Source organism: Peromyscus maniculatus, chromosome 9 (genome assembly GCF_049852395.1).
Source record: "Peromyscus maniculatus bairdii isolate BWxNUB_F1_BW_parent chromosome 9, HU_Pman_BW_mat_3.1, whole genome shotgun sequence".
Lineage (NCBI taxonomy): Eukaryota > Metazoa > Chordata > Mammalia > Rodentia > Cricetidae > Peromyscus > Peromyscus maniculatus.
This window is the reverse complement of record NC_134860.1, coordinates 88,343,748-88,369,035: the sequence shown is the minus strand read 5'-3', so window position 1 is coordinate 88,369,035 and position 25,288 is coordinate 88,343,748. Positions and strand designations below refer to the sequence as shown.

The following is a 25,288-nucleotide window of genomic DNA, read 5'->3' as shown; positions in this document are numbered from 1 at the left end:
ATCTGATACTGACACTCCCAAATAATCAAGTATTCAAATCTATGATCTTATGGGGGCCATTTTCATTCAAACCACCATAACAAAAGTTAATCGAAATCTGAGGTGTTCCAAACACATGTCATAGATGTGTATATTTTGTTAAATGTTTCTTTTATGAAGTCTTCACGTTGCCATGTGCTCAGGTAATGTAAATGTGCTGTTTTTATTTACCTCCTCATATTTCATTTCTATTTCCATAACTTCATAAAACAACTATGAATCTGCATAAATTTTCTCTCTTGTTACCACATATCACCTCTCTGTGTTTTCTGGTTATTGAAACACTGTCTTAACTTCTGTTTCAAGATTGCAGTATTGATTCTGCCAAGATAGATTTTACTACATTAAAGAAGCAATTTAAGAATAAAATGAGTATTTTACTTTCCTGTGTTATTCTTCAAATAATTTCTGGTATATAGCAAATAAAATCTTCTAAATACAAGTCTGTATATAGTTAAGTCTGCTCACTTCACAGAGCTCTTTTTTTTTCTTTGTCTTCTATGCCTGGATAAAATTTGGTCAAGTTAAATTCCATTCAGGTTTTCTATGCTCCATTCTCTATATTTCTAGTTCTGTAAACATTCCAACATTAATTTCTGCTATGTACTTAACTGCATTTTTTTCAGCATAGGCCTTTTTGACTACCCTATCTAAATACTCTCCTACTCAATACATTTAGAGATACTTTCCCTGTCTCCTTTACAGCATCTAAGTGTCATACCATCTGGGACATTTACATATTTATTTTTATGCTTAATTATTTCCTTCTATATGTATTTATCACATTCACTATAAGTTCCATGAATGATTAATTTGATCTATATCCTTACCCTCAATAAAGACTCCACTATTTAGTGAGTATCTGTTCTGAAATTTAACACACACACACACACACACACATACACACACACACACACACACACTCATACATTATAATAAAATACACATTATGATATATCAGGTTTTGAAAACTTAATCAGATTTGGCAGAAGAACTTTAATGACAATAACAGGATTAGGAATCATTGTGGTAGCAAATTAAATCTTTTTCCCTGACTCAGAAAACATGCTCCATAGTCACTTTTCTCATCATCTTATTCTGCCAGACATGTAGGGATGTTTTCTTACCTCTTTTAGATTCTATTTTTCATTACTAATAGAGTCTGTATGTTAATAACACTCTTCTGACTCATGACAAGTAAAATGAAAACTAATTAGCTCTACCATGATATTTTTTCAATATACTTAGTGTATCATAACTACACAGCTAGTAATATCACCTTTTATAGATAAGCAAACGTAATGAGAGGTGAAGTTATTTAATCTAGATAAGCATGTAATACAGTAACATTAGTGTTTAAATGAGCATAAATACTTCTGGACTGACTTAGCCTTCAATAAAGTGTACTTGATATTTGATTTTAGGTTTCCAAAAGTGATATTTTACTTTGAATCAAGAAGTACATAATTCTAAGCATATGATATTAGAATATAAAAAAGTCATGAGCTTTTCCATGTAAAACTGAGTTAAAACATTACAAGATTCATAGATCAGTTACTCACTGTTAAACTGTCGTATGCTCTCATGCTATAGAATATTTTAGATTATTTTATAAAGATATAGTTTTACTTATTTGAAAGTTTTGGTTTTAGTTTAAAGAAAGTTATTAATGAATTAATGTTTAAGTTTCAAATAAAAGTAAAGAGATAAAGAGAAAATTAATTAAATAGTCATCTCTAGATTAAATCTTCCTTTGGTATGAGATCTACATGCTGTGATACAATATAAGTAAAAGACAGACATGTTATCACTTATCAGGGTTTTATATTTTATCTTCTCACATCACTTTGTCCTCAATTTCTTAGCTTCCTGAGAGCTACTAGCACTGCATGAGATACAATATTCTGAGAATGTGTAATAGTAGTAGTCACAAATAGATAGGCACATTACTGGTAAGAGTAGGAGATGTTTTTTCCAAGCACTAACTGAAATATTTCCAATCTAACACTGAGCCTACTCTAAATTAAGAATAACAGGATAAATTGTTATTTGAAATATTTTCATGAACAAATGCAAAATATTTAGAAAATGAATTAATAAGGTAGACATATTTGTTTCTGATAACTGTCTGGTCTGAATTTCCAATATTCTTTTCTGTCAATTTATTCTTCTCATTATATACAATTTCAAAACCATCTCAATTGTTCTGGGCTTGTTGTTGCAGGTTTCTACTACTAGGTATTCATGAGGATAAGGCAGAATGGTAGCAATATAAAGGTTAGTATCGGTACATAGTAAGTTCAGGGACAGCATGGCATTTTAGAATATGTCTTCAAATATAAAGTAAAAGAGATCTGTGGATCTATACAAGAGATAGAGCATTTGCTTTATATGCATATGAGACTTTCAATTCAATCTCCATTACTACCCTATCCTGTCCTAAAACCTCATCCAAAATATGTCGTTTCCAGTATATGTTTTCTCCTCTTACCCATGTGGTTAGATAAAATTTCATGAAAGAACCTTCCAAAGGTCTAAAAGCAGAGTGAGGTGCTTTCTTTTGCACAAAGGCAAGTATTCTTTTTTGCTAAAGTCAGTATCAAAACAATGTCATTGTAGTATTTGATGCTGGATACCATATTCTTCAGTTTTAGAAGATGCTCAAATGAAAAGCATGTCAAAATTCCTCAGTCTCACATATTATTTTGAAACCCTGGATTCCTACAAACCTCCATTTCTTAGCCTATGAAAATAGAAGACAATGAATAGATCAGGGAGTGGGTTAGATTATATCAATTCTAAGAATTGTTAGTGTCTGCCTTACTATTGTAAACATCAGTATCCCCTTGAGATTAAAAATTTCTCAACTCTCAAGTCAACGAAAACCTTAATGAAATAATTCATAACTGTGTAACAAAAGGTTTCCAAATTTGAGCCTCGGTCTAAGAATTTTTTTTAAATGTTGTAAACTATAATTAAACACATTTGGCAATTAAATCATTGTTGTGAAATTAACAGATTTCATTTAAAAGCCACTCACTTGTTATTTACTAGGAAGAAAAGAAAATATATAAGCCAAGTCAAGATTGTCAAAGAAATGTTCAGTATCCAGACACTAGCATACAATATACATAAGGTCTATAGTGAGCACTAGGTTGGAGCTTTTTATCATGCAAGTGTTGTTCTTGAAAATCTCTATTTATTTAATACTTTTCAGCTGCTTAAAATAAAAAGCTTTATAAATCAGAAGCATGGTGAGATGGCTATTCTTAGTTGTCAACTTGACTACATCTGGAATTAACTAAAACCCCTAAAATGGAGAGGCACACCTGTCAGGGATTTTTGCTTCATTTGAAGTAAGAGGATCCACTTCTAGTCCATATCTTTTAGGTGGGAAGACGCACCTCTAATGTAGGGATCAGAATGACTCTGACCCCTCTAAGATTGCCCCCACCTCCCCTGTTCTGAGTGCGCTGAGGTCAGGCTGTTCTAAGGATGTTTTGCTGTTTGATATATCTCATGGCTTGGCAGCTGTGGCTTCCTGGGGCATGCTTACCATTCCTTGACCCTGGGTGCTTGATAAACAATTTTGTTTGTTTCCTCCTGAAAGGGTATATAAGATGGGGAAGAAGGAATAAAGCAAGTCCTGAGGCTTGCAACTTGACTGGTGTGCTGTGTTCATCCCGACTTCCCTCGCCAGGTTTTGGGCCCAATTGCCTTGCAGGCACGGCACTTTAATGCAGACCTTTTGAGATGGGAAGACTCACCTCTAATCTGGGCCACACCGTCTGGAACCCCATATAAGAGCAAAGAAGAAGGAAGCTTCTATCTTTGTGTGCATCATCTCACCTTACTCGCAAGTCCATTCTTTCCTGGCATTGGAGCCGACTTCTTCATGATTCCAGGGTATACTGAAGACCACATGAAACATCCAGCCTTGTGGACTGAACAACTACTGGATTCTTGAACCTTCCATTCATAGTCAGTCATTGTTGGATTAGCTGGACCACAGTCTGTAAGTCCCTCTAATAAATCGTTAATCCATTTTCTCTATAAACAGATGCATTGTATAAATTCTGTTACTCTAGAGAACCCTTACTAATATATTTAGCTTCTTTATCTTCTTCTTTAGCCTCTTTTTTTTAATTTTCAAAATGTTAATGTGATATAGACTAATTTGTGAAATGTATCAATTACATTTTTTAACTAAATAATATAAGCATAACAATAAGTGAGTAAAATACATGTAGTTTTTACTTTATAAACTAACCACAGTTTTTTTAAATTAGCTTTTGTATGATATACTATCTAGTTCTTTATTTATTTGTATTATATTTTCTCTTTTTGTATCTCTGTGTATTGCTTCATGAATTATACTTTCATTTCTTAAGATGTTGTATAGATCAGCTCGAAACTAGTCACTGAAAGAAACCACACCAATTATTTTAACAGAAAGAACTTCACAAGGTCACTAACCAGGTACTGGTTATCTAGCATGTCTATGAGGTATTACAGAGTTAAAACTTGCACAGTACTACCACAACTCATTTGTCTAAGGAAAAAAAATGTATGTACATGGGATTTCAAATTAAGAAGCAGCTCCATGGAGCTGAGACTCACTCTTCTGAGAAGAGAGACATAGCCAACAATACATGGGATGGAAGACACATAATCGCACTGTTTCTGATGATGTGGGTAAGCCAGAGGCAGAAATGAAACAAAACAACAACAAACAAACAAACAAACAACAGCAAAATATATCCCTTACATTAACTGTCACTGGCAGATGAGAACATTATAGATGCCTAAAATAAGAACCATTCCTATCATTTTCTTTCTCTAAAGCTCAGTATTGGCAAAGTCTGAAATCATCTAGCTTTTCATATAAGAATGCTGTTTACTGAGTTCCAACACCACCACAAACAAAATATTATAAAAGCACATTGGAAAAAAAGAGCTGGCATGCAATTTCCTAGTCATGTATTCACATGTATTTTAACAATAAAATAACTGGTGATTTTCTTAACAAGAGACAATTTTCCTTTGTACAATCAAAATTATTCTTGAACTCTACTCAAAATTATATATCATCTCCACATTCACAAAGTATACCCAAATATGGGGAAAATGGGGCTACAATATACTTCTCAAAATTATGTGTTTTTTTATTTCACTCATTCATGTTGAGTCCCTTTTGAATACTTTGTTCCTATAGACTTAATTATTTAACAACCACCAACAAACTCTGTTAAAATGACTATGGGGGAAAAGGGGGACAATGTACTTGCAAATAGATAGACACAGAAATACAGACAAATGCTTTTAACAAAGCCAATGACAAATATTCATGAATGGTATGGTTTTCTCATTCCTGGATTTGGCTGAGAATAAATAGCTAATACGTTACTACCAATTTCTTGTGTGCTTCTTCTTAGAGAAGCACTCAGCAGGTCTAAGTATTTACCAGTAGAATGACATAAGCTGCAGTTTGGAAGATATTGTACCCTCTAGTGTTATTCTTTCACTAGTGTACCATGAATTTGTATGAATCTTTATCATATGTGATTAAAGTTAATATTAAAGACACCCCAGGTGGTTTCCAGACATAAGTTTACTAAAAATTCTCTAAATACAGTAATTCTTTCTCTCTTGTCATATTTGTCATTCACACTGCCCACAATAAAACGTTTGTCTGCTTGCTTGAGAGCTTTAAAGCTAGAACAAAACAATAGAACTAGTTAGTACCTGAGTAATAGATTCAAGCTCCAATTTCATAGAACAGCATCATATGCTCTCTGAAAATGAGGTTTTTAGGAACCTACCACAGCTAAAACATATAGAAATAAATGCAAAAACAATACAATGAGACATGGAAAATTGGAAGAGAAAATACCAATACATTTACTACTTCATTCAAAGACCAATAATACCGCACCACACTTCAGGTGCTAATTTAAATTATTCATTGTATTCCATTGCATATTAACAGAAACCTATTCTTCCAGTGTGCCATGTTCTAAAAAACATATTTTGGCTGCATCTTTGAATTTACCTATTTATTCAATAAGCAGTTTGCCTATGACTAATGAGGCATGTGGCAAGTCCTATGAATGATATAAGCATTAAAGCATTACTGTAATAGTTATGCTTTGAAATGTGTCCCTTGATTAAAAACTTAATTTACAGAAAATAATGATATAAGAAGAGGCAGTTGGTAAACTCATGGGTAGTAAACTGAGATACATTATACTTAGTAAGGCAATGCAAATATCCAATATAATTCTACACCTGTCAGGAAAATTATTCATAATTCAGTAAAAATAATTCCAATATCAGGAAATGGTTTCACATGGAATATAAAGGCATTCATCTACTATCTATATGTTAGATATTTGCTTTAGCAAAATAACGTTCACCTCATGAAAAGTTTCACACACCATTGTCACCAATGGTAATATTTATGTGGGTAAACCGTATAAAAACAAGGTAGTTAAACGTAGACTGCATGATTTGTACTATAGATGTTACCTTGTCCATTGTATTCTTGAAACCACTTTAAAAACAAGAAGAGGCTTATATTTGGTTCGTGTACAAATGGAACAGAGAGGTTATCACAATCTCTACATACTTCGATAAATTCATCTAAATATATGTTAATTAGATCTCTTCTAATCCTGCTCATTTCCAAGTAATTGACCATTTCCTCAAGTATTTGTGAAGCAGTTTAAACTTTAATTCCTAAAAAGTTTACTCCAGCATCTGTGAAAGGCCAACTATACTTCATGGATAATTATCTATGAGAAGAGATTATATTCCATATTGCCCTTCATCTATAAACAGGAGAAACTCATTTTTATCCTAAGCTATTGACTCCCAAAACACTATACATGTGTTTATAAGTCTAAATCATGGAAAATAGTTTACATGAAAATAAATTACAAGGGTTGGTATTGATGTATCATGAGCTACTATATCTTGCAAAACACATTCTTCTTAAAAATCTAAGTGTTACCTAATATCTATTTTCAATACAAGATATATTGTTTCTCCATATGCACAAGCCTAGAGTTGAACTTGACAGAAAACAACAGATATATGCTAAGCATCTTGGTTCACAATTTGCTGAATTTTTCCATATTACTAGCATTACTGAGTAGTAATTACTAACATTAATGAAAAAATTTAAAAAAAATTCTCAAAAATTATGTCATTAGCTTATAGCTAATGACATAAATTTAATATAAAAACCCAGACCCTCATGCTTTATTCTCTTACGAAGGAACTTAAGGAGCCTTATATAGCAATGTATTTTGCTGGACACAGAATTTTGAAGAACACTGTACCCTGCACTGTTCTATCCTCACTAACACAGAACATCAATACTTTCATGGACTATCCAATAAGTAAACTGGGCAAAGACATTAAGAATATCTTCAATAATAATGAATTTTTTGAAACTTTTTCAAAAAAACTTTAAGTTCTACACTCAATATTGAAAGAGAAGAGACAGACTAGAAGCATTTAAGGTGAATAAAGAGAAAGACTTAATTTTCTCAGGCAAATAGACATATTCAAAATATTAGTGCCAACTGGATTTTTTCACATAAATGTATAAAATATATGGGCAACTTCATAGACATGACATAGATGATAATGTGATAGTTCCTGCCTATGGTCCATAATTATTTTTTGCAGAAGCCAAAAAATTATTCCATATTCCTTCATAAAGCCATCCAACATTATAGCAGCAATAAATTAATTCAAATTGTTTCTTTTTTCCACTCATACAGTTGTCTACTTATGTATAAAGAATTGAAAGAGTATCAACAATGTGCTTAAACAATCAACAATTAATTTCAGATAAATATAAAACATTTTATTTTTTCTCATTTCTGAAAATAGAATATCCTCAGATACAAAACAGTCTGGGGTATATACAGAAAAAAATCCAAAAAGTAGAGTAATTAAAAAAAAAAAATTTTATTTGCATCTCAAATTGCTTCATTACTTAGAGCTCTATTTCAAAATGAGACTAACATATTTTTTGGGGTGATATTTTATTTGTCCTGAAATGTGATATTTTATTTGTAGGTTAATAAATAAAGTTTGCCTGGAGGTCAGAGGTCATAGCCATAAACAGAAATCAGGCGGTTGTAGATGTAACCAACCATCTTATTAAATAAGAAACACAGAACCAATGCAAAGAAGAAAGCCAAGAGGTCAGAGCTAAGAGCTAAAAACCTTACCCTTCCTCTCGTGATGGTCCTACCTCTCTGAAAGAGACCTACTTCCTGTGTCTGTCTTTTTTTTATAGAGTTTCTATTCTGCCTTCTCATTGGTTGTAAACTCAACCCCATGACCGCCCCATCACTGCCTGTCTGTACAGACCTCCAGGTCTTCTATGGTTTGTGGTGATATTTTATTTGTATTGAAATGTTATTTTAATTTTATGTTAATAAATAAAGTTGCCCTGGGGTCAGAGCTATTAGAGCCATAGTAAGAGCATGGTGGTTAGAAGAGCTAGGTAGATTTCTGTGTGTTCAGGGATACAGCCAGTATTGGAGACATACGCCTTTAAGACCTGGAGGGCGGTACTTACAGGCAGTGATGAGGCAGTCATGTGGTTGGGTTTACAACCAATGAGAAGGCAGAACAGAAAGATTATTTAAACAGGGACACAGGAAGTACCTCCCTCTCTCGGGGAAGCTAGGAGCAAGGCAGGAGGTAAGATTTTATCTCTGAGCTCTGACCTCTCGGCTTTTCTCTTTTACCTTGGCTCTGTGTTTCTTATTTTAATAATACGATTGGTTACATCTACATCTGGCGCCCAACGTGACAAGAATCCATTAAAAACTGCTTGGGGCCGGCTCCCTAGCCGGAGCAGCCGGCTCCCTAGCCCCAGCCCAGGTCTGCTTGGGCTCAGGCCGGACTGTGAGCTGCTTGCTTAAAGCCAGTGCTACAAACAGCTCAGGCCTGCCCTGCTAAACAGGGCCCCTGGCTGTAAAGCCAAGCCTTGACTCGGCTCAGAGGGAACAAGTGGCTGGCTTTAAGCTTTAGCCGGCTACCCCTTCGCTTTCACTTTCACTTTCACTTTCGCTTTCGCTTTCGCTTTCGCTTTCTCTCTTGCTTTCTCTCTGTCTCTCTGTTTCTCTCTCTCTCTCTCTCTCTCTCTCTCTCTCTCTCTCTCTGGATTTACACCTAGGACTCTAGGTGGCTGTTTTGAAATTCGCTCGGATTTCTACTGTTCTACGCAGATTTGGTAAGTCATAAAGGAAACTATTTAAAAGACAAATTTTTTCCACATTTAAAAAAATGGGTTTCCTGTGTACATTGGAAGAAAATTGGGTTTTGTTTGAAATTTTAGGCAGTCTGACAATGGAACAACTATATGAAAAGATTAGTATTATGGGAATTATGCAGTTAATCACCATGCTTATTCTCATTTTACTATTTAAAAAGATAGTCGATTTAAGTGCCAGGATAACAGCTTTAGAAAAACCTGTTAATTTTAACAGTGAAGTTGGTTCAAGTTTGGATCATAAGGTTACAGAAAGAAAGCCTGTTTTCACACAGTCATCCTTAATTTATCCTGTAACCGTACAGCAGATGCCTGATCAAATGGCTACACAAAATATCTGGGCTCCAATTGAACTGATGGATTTTAAAAGGTTTAAGGAGGCAATAGTATCTTATGGCATGCATTCCCCATATGTAAAGCAAATGTTAAACTCTTGGTCAACATATAATAGGATTATACCACAGGACTGGCGGGACCTTGCACAAGCTGTTCTGGAACCCAGCCAGAGAATTCAATTTCTGACTTGGTTTAAGGAGGAAGCTAGAAACGTAGAAACACAATGGAGGGATAAAGGAATACAAGTTTGTCAGGATCAGCTTATTGGAGAAGGCCAATATGCTTCAATACAAACACAATGTTTATATGATGTTCAAACCGTAATTTTATGTCGAATGGCAGCCTTGAATGCATGGGACAGAGTTGATGAACCAGGAAAAAAACATGAGTCATTCACAAAGGTTATGCAAGGCCCTAAAGAATCTTTCACAGATTTTTTAGAAAGACTGGCTTCAGCAGTAAACAGAATGGTCTCAGGATCAGAAGCTAGTAAGGCAATAATTGAAGCGTTGGCATTTGAGAATGCGAATGCAGCATGCAAAAGAATAATCAGGCCGTTAAGGGCAAGATCTGCACCTTTGGAAGATTGGATTAGAGAAACAATTAATGTTGAGGTTGATGAGCATGATACGTGGGTAGGAGAAGTAATTTCAAAAGGTTTGAGGAGTGTTAGATGTTTTGGGTGTGGAAAGCAAGGACATTTTAAAAGGGACTGTAAACAGGTCAATCCTAGAAGCAATGTTTCTTCAAGGAACAATGGCAACAGAATGCCCCTTCCTTCTGGAGTATGCAGAAGGTGTGGTAAGGGAAAACACTGGACCAATGAATGTAGATCAACAAAGGACAGACAGGGTAATCCTTTGCCTCAGTTTTCGGGAAACTCCCGGAGGGGCCTCATGCAGGCCCCCATAGCAAAACCAGTTCAAACCTTTCCTGCAGCTGTAGAGGAAATCCCTGCTCTGAGCGATTAAATAACCAAATGACTATTGGAATAAATCATGCTGGTCAGGATGATGAAAAAGAGAGAATAGAAAATTCAGGAGAAAACATAAAGAAAATTTTTTGGCAAACTTCTATTAATGAACAGAGACCAAAATTAACGATAAAAATAAATGGTGTTTTGTTGTCTGGTCTGGTAGACACAGGTGCGGACATTACCATAATTGCACCAGAATTTTGGCATCCAGCTTGGCCTCTTCAGGAGGTAAACGTTCAACTGTTAGGAATTGGGACATTATCTGGAGTGAAACAGAGTGCAAGATGGCTCGAATGTATAGGTCCAGAAGGACAGAGAGGAAAATTAAAACCATATGTCGCTAACATAGCTATGAACCTGTGGGGTCGAGACTTGTTGCAACAATGGAATACTCAGATTAAAATCCCTCCAATCTCAGAAACAAATCATAAACTAGCACATGTTTCTGAGAGAAATATTAGAAGGCATTATTTTGAGTGGTCACCAGCCATCCATATTATACAAGAACAGGGCACAACAACTGATAATCTTCCAAAAATACCAACAGCTCTACCTTTAAAATGGTTAACAGACAAGCCTGTATGGGTTCAGCAATGGCCTTTAACAACAGAGAAACTCCAGGCTTTAGAAGAGCTGGTAGAAGAACAGTTAAATGCTCAGCATATTGAACAGTCAACCAGCCCTTGGAATTCTCCTGTATTTGTTATTAAAAAGAAATCTGGTAAATGGAGAATGGTAACAGACCTTAGAGCAATTAACAAAGTAATTCAGCCGATGGGCTCTCTACAATCTGGAATTCCTTTGCCTACTCTGTTACCAAAAGGATGGCCTCTCATAGTTATTGATTTAAAAGACTGTTTCTTTTCAATACCCTTACAAGAAAAAGACAGAGAAAGATTTGCTTTCACAGTGCCTACTTATAATAATTCTCAACCGGTTAAAAGATTTCAATGGAGGGTCCTCCCACAGGGAATGTTAAATAGCCCAACTTTGTGCCAATATTTTGTACAACAGCCATTGGAAGTGATACGTAAAAAATTTCCTAAATCTATAATTTATCATTATATGGATGATATTTTACTAGCTGACTCAAATGCAGATACTTTAGAAAGAATGTTTGAAGAAGTAAAGAAAATTTTGCCTTGCTGGGGATTACAAATTGCTCCTGAAAAAATACAAAGAGGAGATTCTATTAATTATTTAGGATATAAAATAGAGCTACAAAAAATTAGACCCCAAAAGGTGCAAATTAGGAGAGATAGACTACAGACTCTTAATGACTTTCAAAGATTATTTGGAGATATTTCTCATCTACGAACTATTGTTGGGGTAAAAAATGATGAACTGACTAATTTGTTCAAAACCTTAGAAGGTGACAAGGACTTAAATAGTCCAAGAGAATTATCACCTGAAGCTGAGAAAGAATTGGCCTTGGTAGAAAAGAAAGTACATGAAGGGCACGTGGATCGTATTGATCCAAAGCTGGATTGCATTTTGGTTATTTTACCTTCTAGGCATTCCCCTACTGGAATATTAATGCAGAGGGAAGATATTATATTGGAATGGATATTTTTACCAAATAAACCAAATAAAAAATTAAAAACTTATGGGGAAAAAATCTCAGACTTGATTTGGAAAGGAAAATTGAGACTTCGTCAATTAGCAGGAATAGACCCAGCAGAAATTGTCGTACCTTTAACTAAGGAGGACATTGAGAAATTATGGACAGAAAGTGAACCTTGGCAAAGAGCTTGCAGTAATTTTTTGGGAGAAATTAACAGCAAATATCCCAAAAGCAACAGAATTGATTTTATAAAGAGAGCTGATTGGATTTTGCCTCGAATTGTACGGCAAAAACCCATATCTGGAGTTCGTACATTTTATACAGATGCCAACAAACAAGGAAAGGCAGGTTACAAATCAGAAAATTTAAGTAAAGTGGTACAAAGTCCTTATAATTCAGTGCAAAAATCAGAATTGTATGCTATTCTGTTGGTATTAATGGATTTTTCAGAACCTCTCAACATAGTAACTGACTCTCAGTATGCTGAAAGAGTGGTATTACATATTGAGACTGCAGAATTTATCCCTGATGCTTCAGAATTAACTTCACTATTTATTCAATTACAAGATACAATCAGGAAAAGGAGTCATCCTTTATATATAACTCACATCCGATCTCATACTGGTCTGCCAGGCCCTCTAGCACAAGGCAATGATGAGATTGATAAATTATTGGTAGGAAATGTGCTGGAGGCCTCAGAATTTCATAAAAAACATCATGTCAATAGTAAAGGTTTAAAAAAAGATTTTTCCATAACCTGGCAACAAGCCAAAGAAATAGTAAAGAAATGTCCTACTTGTTCCTTCTATAATCAAACGCCATTACCAGCAGGATGTAACCCAAAGGGTACTCAGAGAAATGAAATCTGGCAGATGGATGTGTTTCACTTTGCAGAATTTGGAAAACTGAAATATGTACACCACACTATCGATACTTATTCAGGATTTCAATGGGCAACTGCTTTGAGTTCTGAAAAAGCTGATTCTGTAATCACTCATTTGCTAGAAGTTATGGCCATCATGGGTATACCTGCACAAATCAAAACTGACAATGCTCCATCATATGTCTCTGTTAAAATGAAACAGTTTTTTGATTATTACAAAATAAAGCATATTACAGGTATACCACATAATCCTACAGGTCAAGCAGTTATAGAAAGATCAAACAGAACACTAAAGGATATGCTAAATAAACAGAAAGGAGTAACAAAAACCCCCAGAAATAGACTGCATAATGCTCTATTAACTTTGAATTTTCTGAATGCCAATGAGAAAGGAACAACAGCTGCAGAGAGACATTGGGTAATAGAAAAAACTACAGAATTAAATCAGCCTATATACTTTAAGGATGTGCTGACCTCAGAATGGAAGCCAGGGTATGTATTACGTTGGGGACGAGGTTTTGCTTTTGTTTCTATAGGAGAAGATAAGCTGTGGGTACCATCAAAATTGATAAAGGTTCGATTTGAACAAGAGAAACCTCTTAATTAGAGGAGGTGATAGTTCATCAATCAGCATGAACATCCAATTTAAACTAACTTGTACCTGTAACACATGTCTTTTCATTTAATCAGATAATAACTTGCCAAAAAGGAACATCCCCAAAATTAGTCTTGGGGGAAGGTTTTTGTTTTTGTCTTTTAGGAGAATGAAGGTTAAGGAATCTGAAGGACACAAGACAAATGAGACAACTGAAGAAAAGGGACAAATCATCTATCCCAGGAAACAGAGTATATGGGAGTATATGGCATATGGGTATATATTATCTAAAAAATTTTATGTCTTCTTAAATGTTTGTTTCTGCTTTTCTCTAAAGATTTAACACTATTGGTTTTCTAATAGTCCCAGTTCAATTAAAATTTAAAGCTGACTTTGGAGTTGGAGAATGGCTCTCTCCTTCTTTAAACTCAAGCATGTTGTTAAAATGAAAATACAAACTCCCTGTATCATGACAGAATAAAAGAGCCATTTTCTGCTATGGGACAGGACAAAAGCCAAATTAATTAAGGGACTATTCTATTACTAATCTCAACTCTTTGATTCTATTCTGATTCTTTAAACTTTTCTTAAAGTATAAATTTTATATCAAAATTTACAAGATTAATATATATATACATTTTAAACTTTGTTAAGATATGAATGGTCATATAGAGTACTAGCTAATTCTAGAAAAAAGGCTTCAGTTAGCTGCATATATATGTCTTTGTGTTCGAGTCTCTTATCAGTTTTCTGCAGGAAATCACGGCCAGGCCTAACATCAACTGAAGTCTCCGGAAAGAAGATGGGGCCCCACAACAACAACAACAAAAACAATTCCACGTGGACAATAATAATATCACTGAACTGACAAACATCATCTACAGATCAGCTTTGAACTACAAGGTGCTCAGAGCAATTTTGAGATGACTAGCTGAGATGATCCAGTCTCAAAGACTACTTAAATAAGGACTTGAGATAAACCCTCAACTTTGGCTTTATACACAGACTGGATAATAATGAAGGATATAGTTACCTTTCCTAGAATTTGACAATTAACCTAAATTTTTCTTTCAGGATAAAGATAACTTCGCCCATACCCAGCAGGAAGCAATTTTAAGAATATGACACCCACATTGCCAAAGAAGTGGTGTGGGGCGGGTGGTTTTTTGGTTCTTTTAATGGGTTTTGGGTCTGGGATAATTTTCATTGTTTAGGGGGGTTGGTTACAAGTTGTTGTCAAGGGTTAGGAAAAAGGCTAAGCAAAGGAGATTAGATTTAAGGTTCTTGTTTAAAAAAAAAAAAGAAAGAAAGAAAGAAAAGAAAAAGACAATTACTAGTTTTAAATACTTTACATTATTACCAACTATTAGGATATAAAGAAATGAAAGTTAGTAGTTAGACATTACAATAGAAATTGTAGTCATATTAGATATGTTTTAAAAATTGAGCAGATATATTTTAGACAGGTCATCTTCAAACCCTTCAGAGATCTACAGAATATGGCATTTAAAATGTTTTAATAACTTAGAAATTTTTCTTTTTTGAGACATGTCGGCTCCTGGCAGTACCAATTTACTTCAGAGAAAATATGGGCATTGAAGAAACTGCATATGGAGTTAATTTTCATTGTGGCAAAAGTTAGCCACTGGACAACAAATTATCCTCGTATCAACAGGACAAAATGGACAGACAGAACACGAAACAAAGGACTACCGATTCCTGCCAAAACAAGTGTGGTTATGGCTTTATCAGACGGCATCTTCTGAGGCCAGGACAATATGGCACCATCCCTGAAGTGGCCTTCACAATCTGGAAAAGGTACAGTGCCCTTTTCTTTGAAGGCAGCTGAACAGGCAGTGGGCCGATGGCTTCTGTTGTGCAATGGAACAGCAACTGAAAGCTCACGCCTCTCAATAGTAGACTGGCATTTAATAGAGGTATGTGGAGAAGGGCATGCTTAGATGAAGCCATATATACATAGCCAAGAAGAATGGACAGCTGAATTCAAAAACCATCAACAATTTCCAGAATTTAAAATCCTGAATCATGACATGACACTAGTGGAATTCAGGTGTTTCTGGTACATGGACTGCTCTCACCCAGTGTGAGGTTGAACTGTTGACCTTGTGTACAACCTACTTCACAAATGAGTCTGTCAGATACGATAAGCCTATAGGCTGAAGATGATGCCCCAACACTGTGGAGAAACCTCAGGTGACTGTCCAGGCAGCTGGCTGTTTCTGTCAACTCACAAAATTTTTGGAAGTTGCTTTTGTGCACTTCCTGTTTTTATTTTTGTTAGCTAATATTATTTCCTTCTTGGGTCTCTGAGGGAGTTGAAGATTAGTTAGTTATAGTTGAAGATTAATTAGGATAGAAAGTGAATTAGATACATTTTGGACTTACTAAAATAGGATAGATAAGGGAATTATTTTCTCTGATTTGTCAAATACAAATGGACTAGACATCGTTTAGGTATTTGTTACTTGTATATATTGTATATAGTTATTGTACTTTTGTATATAGTTTTTCTTTTGTTAGTTATAACCTTTTGCCTTTTTTCTTTTTATTAAAATAGAAAAGGGGAAATGTGGTGATATTTTATTTGTATTGAAATGTTATTTTAATTTTATGTTAATAAATAAAGTTGCCCTGGGGTCAGAGCTATTAGAGCCATAGTAAGAGCATGGTGGTTAGAAGAGCTAGGTAGATTTCTGTGTGTTCAGGGATACAGCCAGTATTGGAGACATACGCCTTTAAGACCTGGAGGGCGGTACTTACAGGCAGTGATGAGGCAGTCATGTGGTTGGGTTTACAACCAATGAGAAGGCAGAACAGAAAGATTATTTAAACAGGGACACAGGAAGTACCTCCCTCTCTCGGGGAAGCTAGGAGCAAGGCAGGAGGTAAGATTTTATCTCTGAGCTCTGACCTCTCGGCTTTTCTCTTTTACCTTGGCTCTGTGTTTCTTATTTTAATAATACGATTGGTTACATCTACAATGGTTGGTATTGAGATTAAAGGTGTGTGTCTCCAATGCTGAATGTATCCTTGAACACACAGAGATCTACCTAGCTCTGCCTACCAAATACTGGGGTTAAAGGCATGTACCACCACTGCCCGCTTTTGCTATAGCTTGCTAATAGCTCTGACCCCCGGGGCAACTTTATTTATTAACATACAAATAAAATCACATTTCAGTACAAATAAAATATCACCATAGGTGGTGGTTGCATACACCCTTAATCCGATCACATGGCAGGCAGAGTCTCTGTGTGTTCAAGAACACAGCCAAGCATGGTGACACACATCTCTAATCCCAGGACCAACTATAGAGACCTGCATGTCTATATAGATAGGCAGTGATGAGGAAGTGATGTAGCTGGGCTTAGAGCGAATGAGAAAGCAGAACAGCAAGGTAATAAAAGCTCAGACTAGACAGGAATAGGCTCTCTTGGGAAACTATGGCAAGGTGGTAAGCTAAGGTTACTTGCTGGCTATATTTGCTCTGATCTCTATGGCTTGCACCCCTGTATTTGAATAAGACTTTAGAAATTCATCCACACATAGTGAATAATCCACATAAACAAATGAATGAAAATCATCATGTAAAAGTCAAATAAAATAGCAGTAGGGTGAATTTAATGTGGCAATATCCTAGAAAACAGATAAATGTAACACAAGAGTGTCTTTAAAAAGATTGTAAATGTTTACAATTTGACTAAAATATTAAGCGATGACAATCTTATTTCTCAATCATTGCAAACCTTGTAAGTTATATAAAGGTTATATTCCTTTATATTATATTAAAACTATTTCATTTGCAAAGTTGATGTCATACAATAACACTGACAGTTTGAATTTAAAATATTATTTCCATCTTTATTACATCATGAGGAAAACTATGTGGCTAAGAAGACAACTTGTACAAACATTGAATTGTGTCTAATTGTACTGTTTTAATCAAAATTATCATATTTTTTATTTTTCTGCTGAAACATTTTTTTCAGGCTGTATTACATGTTCATTTACATGTACCTGTATGTATGTATACTTGTGTATATTTGTGTTCATGAATGCTTCACAACTGAGAAAAAGTTTATGGTTGCTATTGGATAACTAACTGGTGTATTTTTTTCCCCATGGAAAACTCTCTCACCTGTCTCAACATTTCTTGATTGCCTACAGTTCTTTGCTTAGAATTGAGACCTTGTGAGTGTTCCCTGTCCATGTTAGCATATTATCCAAAGATCAGTGGAAACCTTATCCCTTATCAATAAAAGTTCTCTTTCCAAAAGAAAGAGCTCATTACAAATGCTCCAACTGATATATCTACTCCACAGTTCCTGTTCTCATTGATCTCTTCAGGAAAAGAGGCACAAAGGATTAAAAGAACCAAGGAAACAGGAAGTTTTCTGGAAGAAAATTAGCTTTCTTTATAGATCTGTCTTGCATGAGATAGAACACAATCTGGTGTATGTTTGTACTCAAATAGGTCTACAAATCATGAGCACACAAATTTGGGTGGATACGGGATTAGAGATTGGTTTGGGAAGAGTTGAGTGAGGTAAATGACTATGACCAAAATAGAAAGTATCAAATTATCCAAGAATTATTGAAATTATTGTATAAAAAGATAAATGTATATAGGAAATAACACAAATATAATGTAAGAAAGATGAAAATGCTAAAATATTAACAATTTATTTAAGATGTGCCAACACAGTTGATTTAGATTATTTTATGGACTCAGTTATGCAGATTGAGACTTAATGACACTTATAACATTATGGTAAAATTATAAAGCAATATATTTAAATAATAATTAAAAATTACTAAGTTGATAAATGATTTAAAATTACCACTTGGTTTAGAGCAAAAATAGAATACACTTACACTTGAGAATTATATACTTTATAGAAGTGATAAGATCATCTCTCAGTGCCGCAAATTTTAACTAAGAAAGGCAGTTGGAAAGTGATTTTAGGATTTTTTTTTCTTCAGCAAAGCATAGTTTTCTGAAAACAAAGTATAAAATGTAAATATTGAGAGGAAAAATCAGAAGGTATACCAGGTGCCCATATGAAACAAAACAAAACAAAAATCTGAGGTAACACACTAAGAATAGGTCCTGGGACAGAGCTGGAGATGCATAACACATATCATGGAAATACATTCTATATAGCAATGAAATTCTTAAACACTAAAAATAAAATATTTCAAAAGTGGCAAGCAGATGCTATGAACTTTGACTTCTATAGATGCATAAATTTACTCATTTAAAGTTGAGAAAGTTGAGGCCTTCTCCTTCTCTTCTCCTTCTCCTTCTCTTTCTACTTCTCCTTCACATAGAAACATAACATATGATGTCTTTTATCTTTGAGAGTTCAGTGGGAATGGAAGAAGAAGATAGCATCACATGAGTGAGAGATTATTAAATTACTGTTACAGAGATGGTATACCTCTTCATTGTCCCATTGGCCAAGTCAAAACTTGGAAATCTTAAGTAGAAAGTGCAGAACAGAATCTCTTGACTGGCAAATGTAACAGGTAGTTGACAACTCTTAGAAATTTCCTACTAGCAGCTTGATAGGAGAGGTCATCCCTATATTTATGTAAAGCCATATTCTTCTGAGACATGATTAAACTCAAAGAGATGTACCAACTGCATTTTTAATCATGCAAAATGTGAGGCTAGCCCACTGGTAGAAATATCAGTGGTTATTTTTGGCTAACATATACCTCAGTGATGCAGAGGTATTTAATACTAATTACCAGTGGAGTTGAAAGAAAATTTATTATCAATTGTACAATTAAGTTAAATGACGATAAATGGCATATAATATCAAGTAGTAAATTAACATGCCATCTGGTAATTTTAAGTCTTTCATAGTCTTGAATCTTGATGCAAATATGGTCTCTAGTTAATAATTTTAGATTTTTTGGTAAAACATATTACATGAAATAGCAATAAACAAATATTGATAAATTGTGTAATATTGTTATATATAGATTTGAGTTCTAAATCTTCACATTAAATTTTTTTTACTCAGAAAAACATTGGCATGCAAAGACTGGAATCATCTATTAATGAGGGAAAGTTTATGTTTATAATATTTTATGTTTTGTTGACTGTGATGATTCAATTTGCATATGCTCCTTAGAAATTCTGAAATATGTATTTTGACACTTGGGGAATATAGATATCCCTGAATGTGCCAATTCAAAGGATGCTACATAGTTGCATGAGAAGTGTTATGATCTCATTATATCATCTGCACTGACTTAAAATAACATGATGGAGAAAATAAGAAACTTCAGCATTGTTCTGCAAAACATATATCTTAGAAATGGAGAGTGATTTGGAAGATTTGGGGTAGCCAGGTTGATGGAAAATTATGTTCTTTGCATACACAACATCGCTGTGCATAATTCAGTTTTGGAGTGATTATCACATTCATAATACTGACTGGTTTATAATTTTTTCACATATACTGATAATAATTTTTTAAAGAACTGTGGCACCACACAAATGTGAGGAAAAACTTTGAGTGCTCGACATTTTCAATAAGTTATTTAAATATTTATGTTTTATATTGAGAGAAAAATGACAGGAAATAGTGTGCCAAGGTGGGAGAATTACAAACTCTGAATTTAGGAAGAGGAATGCTTGCAGTCATAAAAGCATACCATTTTACATTTTAATCATTAGATTTTGAAATATTTGCTAATGTTTCCTCTGGGAACATTTATGATGCTAACTCTTTTAATGTTTTTTTTTTTTCTTTCAGACAGATTTTCTCCAAACTTAACTTCCCGTAACAAATCAGTAATAATCAGCCCCGTGACAGTACACCGTATTGAGAATCATCCAATGCATCCATTAAGAACATGAGTTTTGGAGACATACCATTGGATTGGCTACCTGCATTTGTGGTTTATTAATGATAAGGCATGATATTAATGACTGAAGTGCAAAGGCCAGTTTAGTTAATGTGAAGAAGAGAACAGCCATTGGTATTCAGAGCAGATATAAAAATTGGGAAGAATAATGTGAATTGTTTCGCATATCACTTACCCCATACAAGGTAAAAATAGAGTTGTTATTGGATTTTTTACGTACCATTACATTTATTAATATAAGCTAATTTGCTTATTCCAGAAATCAGTTCAAATCATTTTTCCAAGTCTTCTGAGATTTATGGATAAAGGACAACCTTCTTATGTGCATTTCTGTCTTAGAAGCTAGGTAGCCTGTACCATGTTTCCTATAGAGTAGAAAATAATAGGCAAATTACAAATACAATATATTATTAAATAAATAATACATCTTAGAAATGAATTGTAAGACAGAGCAGAAAAAAGGCAAGCAGAACACAAATCCACTTTTACCCCAACTTTACAGTTTATCACAGACAAATGGCTTGTAAGTACACTTGGTTTTCAACGTAGGTGAAATCTGGGTACAAATGCATAAGAAAAAATTAAATACAGAAAAAAAGATCAATGTTTTTTATAATATATGCATTTCCTAATTTTATTTTCTCTGTCTCTATGGTGTTAGTTTTATTGTCTAATAAGACTTAAATGGGTGATGATTTAAATGAATATTAATTAAATGCATGCATAAAATCTTCATGAGATATATCTTGCCTTGTTTATGATGTGATTATTTTTGTTTTTGTTTGTAAAATCTGTTAATGCAAATTTATATGGAAGATATTCTTTGTAAAATTTCAATCTTAGAAAAGTTATGCTGTCAGAGAACACAAAGGTTGTTTTAGTTAGTTTTTTCTCTTTTTTTAGTTAGTTTTTAGTATATTTATAAAGCCCATTGACAAAGCCTGTGTTCACAGAGAGTGGACTTTACAACAAATGTCATATATATTGACTGTATCATTGAGACATTACTTAAAAATTCTCACAACATATTTCTAGTATTATATTAGCACAATGTTACTATGCTTTCCAAATGTTATTTGTGGCAAGGGCAATGGTGATGTCCAAAGAGGTAGAAATAAAATCCCAACCTATTTGTATTTAATGATGTAAATTTCTCTAAAAGGAGTTGCTTAGCTTTAACAGCAATGCGCCATGATGACTAAGTTACAAGATGAGGGGAAAAAAAGAAAATAATTCAGGAATAATGATTTCTCTTTAGGGTAAACTAAAATGGTGACTCTAAAAGTCCATTAGCATTTGTCAAAACTACTTACTAATGAATGTAAGGAAACAATTTGTCTGAAATTTAAGGCTCAGAGGTTGGAAAATGTAGACTGTAGAATGTAGTAGGGGGGTATTTTATGGAATTGTATAAGTATAGCAGCCTTCATCTGCATTTATATGGTATTTATCTGAAATTGCAATGAAGGCTGTCTCACATAGATTATGAATTGCATCGGACTTATTGAGAAATGACAAGCTCTAATAGTCTCCATACATTATTAATTTAGTTTTAGGAGATTTTACAGTCTTTCTTTTCTATGTTCGTCCTAAGGCCCGAATCTAAATGTAATTTTTGATGGCAGAATCATAACTATCACATGTACATAGAAAATCATCAAACTTTCCCAGGAATTCAGCAATGCTTGCCAGTTAATTTTAAATGCCATCCTAAGTAGTAGAGAATCAATGAGACACAGTGCCCTCACTTGATCTTTTGGTTTCATGGTATTCATTTTTCAAAACTTTGCTCGTTTTATTTTTATTTTACTTCCAAATCAATATGTTTACATTGATTGTGTGATCTTCGTGTTGCAAAATCTCTTTTATTTCAACCCTACAGTGCATATCAAGTATAAATTATTTTTGTTACATTTTCTGTAAAATTGCTCATTGGATAAAGGGAAAGAAGACAAAACTTTAACAAATATGAAGCAAACAAAGGTGGCAGAATGAAATTCTAAGGGTATTTTATTGTGCAGACAAAGAAATATTGAAAATATAAAATTGCAAAATTAAAAATTGTAATTGGGTTTATATGATTTTCACTTTACTCATTACATTTATCCATTTTGTTTTTGAATGCACCCACTTTTCTGAAAATATTATGCCAATGCAGTGCTTAATTTCTTTCATTTATGCTTTAGTGTTAGAGTAACATTAAGTTCCTGTGCATTCACTTTTTATGAGAAAGTTTCTCTTCCTTGCTGCAGATATGATCTCTAACAGTTAAGTTTTGGCTTTGATATTATTCAGAAATTACCCCCCCAATGCTGTAACACAGGCAAGATTTTATTTATAAAAAAAGTTACACTAACCAGAAGTGAATGTTATAACTGCCCTTCCTTAGAACAGGCACCCTGCTCTGATAGTAAGATCATACCTATGACATACATGTGCATTTGAACATTCTTAGAGAACAGGCAGTGGGAACATGTGTAAATGCAGAGAAAGAAAAGAAGAATAGCATAGCTCAAACCATGCCTCTGCCCAAATAGTAAAATGGAATGCATCCTAAGCTACATAATTCACTTTTCCACAAACAGCAGTGTACTTGCAGCGGCTGCATAAAGGATGAGGCAGTTTTGAACTAACGAGTATCTTTAGGTGATCATTGATTATGATATATCAGCTTTTAATGTACTTCCAAGGGACTTCAATGGAGTAGGTGATTTCAAACACACTGTCATTCTTTCTTGTCTCACAAGCAAATATGTTTAATTCTTGGTGCACTAGAATGAGTGATGAAAGTCACGTGCTTCTGTGACATCACACGGCAATATGCATGGCAGAGTTCAGTAATAAAATACTAAAATGCAGTGCCAGGGTTCCTCATCTCATTGTGTTTGCTCATTTCAAAATTTCAGACAGATTCATCAAAGAACAGCGGATAGCTTGACAAGAGGCAAAATCAGAGACAATATATCAGTGAACCAAAATTGCTTTTCTTCTCATTTTATCACACTAACATGGAATCATGTTTGGAACAATGATACCTTCATCTGAAAAAAGGCAGCCCAAGTGGCTGATGTACCGAAAAATGCTTTTTGTAAAAACATAAAATTGTATAGTCTCTCCAAATTCTCAAATATTTCATTTGTTCACCCAAAAGTGATGTGTTATACCTGTGGAGAAACAACATACTCGTTTGCATTCCCAGGGCCATGGCTGTTTCTTCATTCTGCTCTGTTCGTGTGACAGGGACAGTTTTGTTTCCATTTTCATCCATCCTGCAATGCTAATATTCAGGCAACAGGTCCTTGACAAATATTATCAGGTGTTCTAAGATGCCACAGTCCTGTGAATTTTAAAGAGTACTTCTGTCTCAGACTTTTATCACACTTCCTTATTTCTTGTATCCCAAATATTAAAGTACCTTTTGGATTATTGTATTATGGTCTCTGTAACAATATGAAATTAACCAAACATTGAAGCTGGGTAATGGAGGAAATATAAACTCTTTTCTCTTTGCATCTACTGTATGATTGGAAAAGACCCCTTTTTGTGGCCGTTACAAAAATAAATCTTTGATATTAATGTTCTGTGTACTCAAAAAAACATGACAATTAAAAGGATTGATGTTAATATGAAAAGCTGGGACTTAGCTCAACACATAGCAAAAGAAAAAGAGAAAATCGATGGCTGCAAACAAGAAGCAATGCTCATTTAACTGCACCACAGGACATTCACATATAATTTCACAACCACTTACAGTTGTGTCCGATTGATTACTCCAATATTCACCATAAAATTCACTTGAAAGGCCATAATGCTTCCATTTCTAATATATTCATTTATTCATTTATGAATACAAGGATTTCACAGCTTCTGAAAAATTCTCCAAAGACAAGATTCTACAGTATGGAGCAATAAAAATAGAACAATCACACAGCACTTAAATGAAAACCAGTAACACTATACTAGAACTGTGGTCCACACAGGAAGGCAATAGACACTCAAATTGTGCAGGCTTACAGTATGTCTCCTGACAATTTTCAGGAGAAATTCCTTTTATGACGTGTGTTTGGGGGGATTGTGTTTGTAATCCTTGTAACCTAGATATTCGAAACATTTTTTTCTTCATTACTCTCTGGTGAATACTTGTGTATGTATGGTTAAAAATAAAGGGAATCACGAGAGTTGGAACAAGCTCCATCACTGTGTCTGAATTCATGATGCCATGCTTCATGCCATGATGATAATGGACAAATGTAGAGATCCACAGAGGTTTCCTAGTGAGAAATGAATCAGGGTCTGAGCTTTCTTTACCTAGGAGGGCTGCATAAGGGGAAGATTGGACCACTGGCATGGTTACCAGGTGTTTGGAAGGGTTTGCATTTGGCTTAATGGTGTGCTTTGATCTAGCAAAGGCGGGATGGGGTCTTTTGCCCTGCCCCTTGGAATCATTATAAAGGCCCTTTTGAAGAGACAAAAGGGGCTGGTGGATTTTGATCCAGGTCCTTCTGAATCTATCCTGTGTTTCTGTTCATCTCCTTTCCACTATCTTTCTATATAAAAGTTTCTTATTCCTCTCTCCTCCTCTCTCTCCTCTCAAAGGAACCCTTGAAAAGGTGGAAGCTGGCCTCTCCCAGATGGCTCCCGAACTTGGGACTTCAGGGCAGAGGATAGATAAATAAATGAAAGTAGGAGAACCC

At 34.5% G+C, this 25,288-nt stretch overlaps 1 long non-coding RNA gene across 2 annotated transcripts; it reads left to right on the top strand.

Annotated features, from left to right (window-relative positions):
* The first annotated feature begins 3,622 nt into the window (after positions 1-3,622).
* On the top strand, positions 3,623-24,656 carry LOC143267444 (uncharacterized). 2 transcript variants are annotated; one of them, XR_013042566.1, is made up of 3 exons: positions 3,623-4,054; positions 20,483-20,779; positions 23,501-24,656. It is a non-coding gene; the product is annotated as an uncharacterized LOC143267444 (long non-coding RNA). The 2 variants fall into 2 exon arrangements; XR_013042565.1 differs by lacking the exon at positions 23,501-24,656 and having other exon boundaries at positions 20,483-21,194.
* Positions 24,657-25,288: the final 632 nt, after the last annotated feature.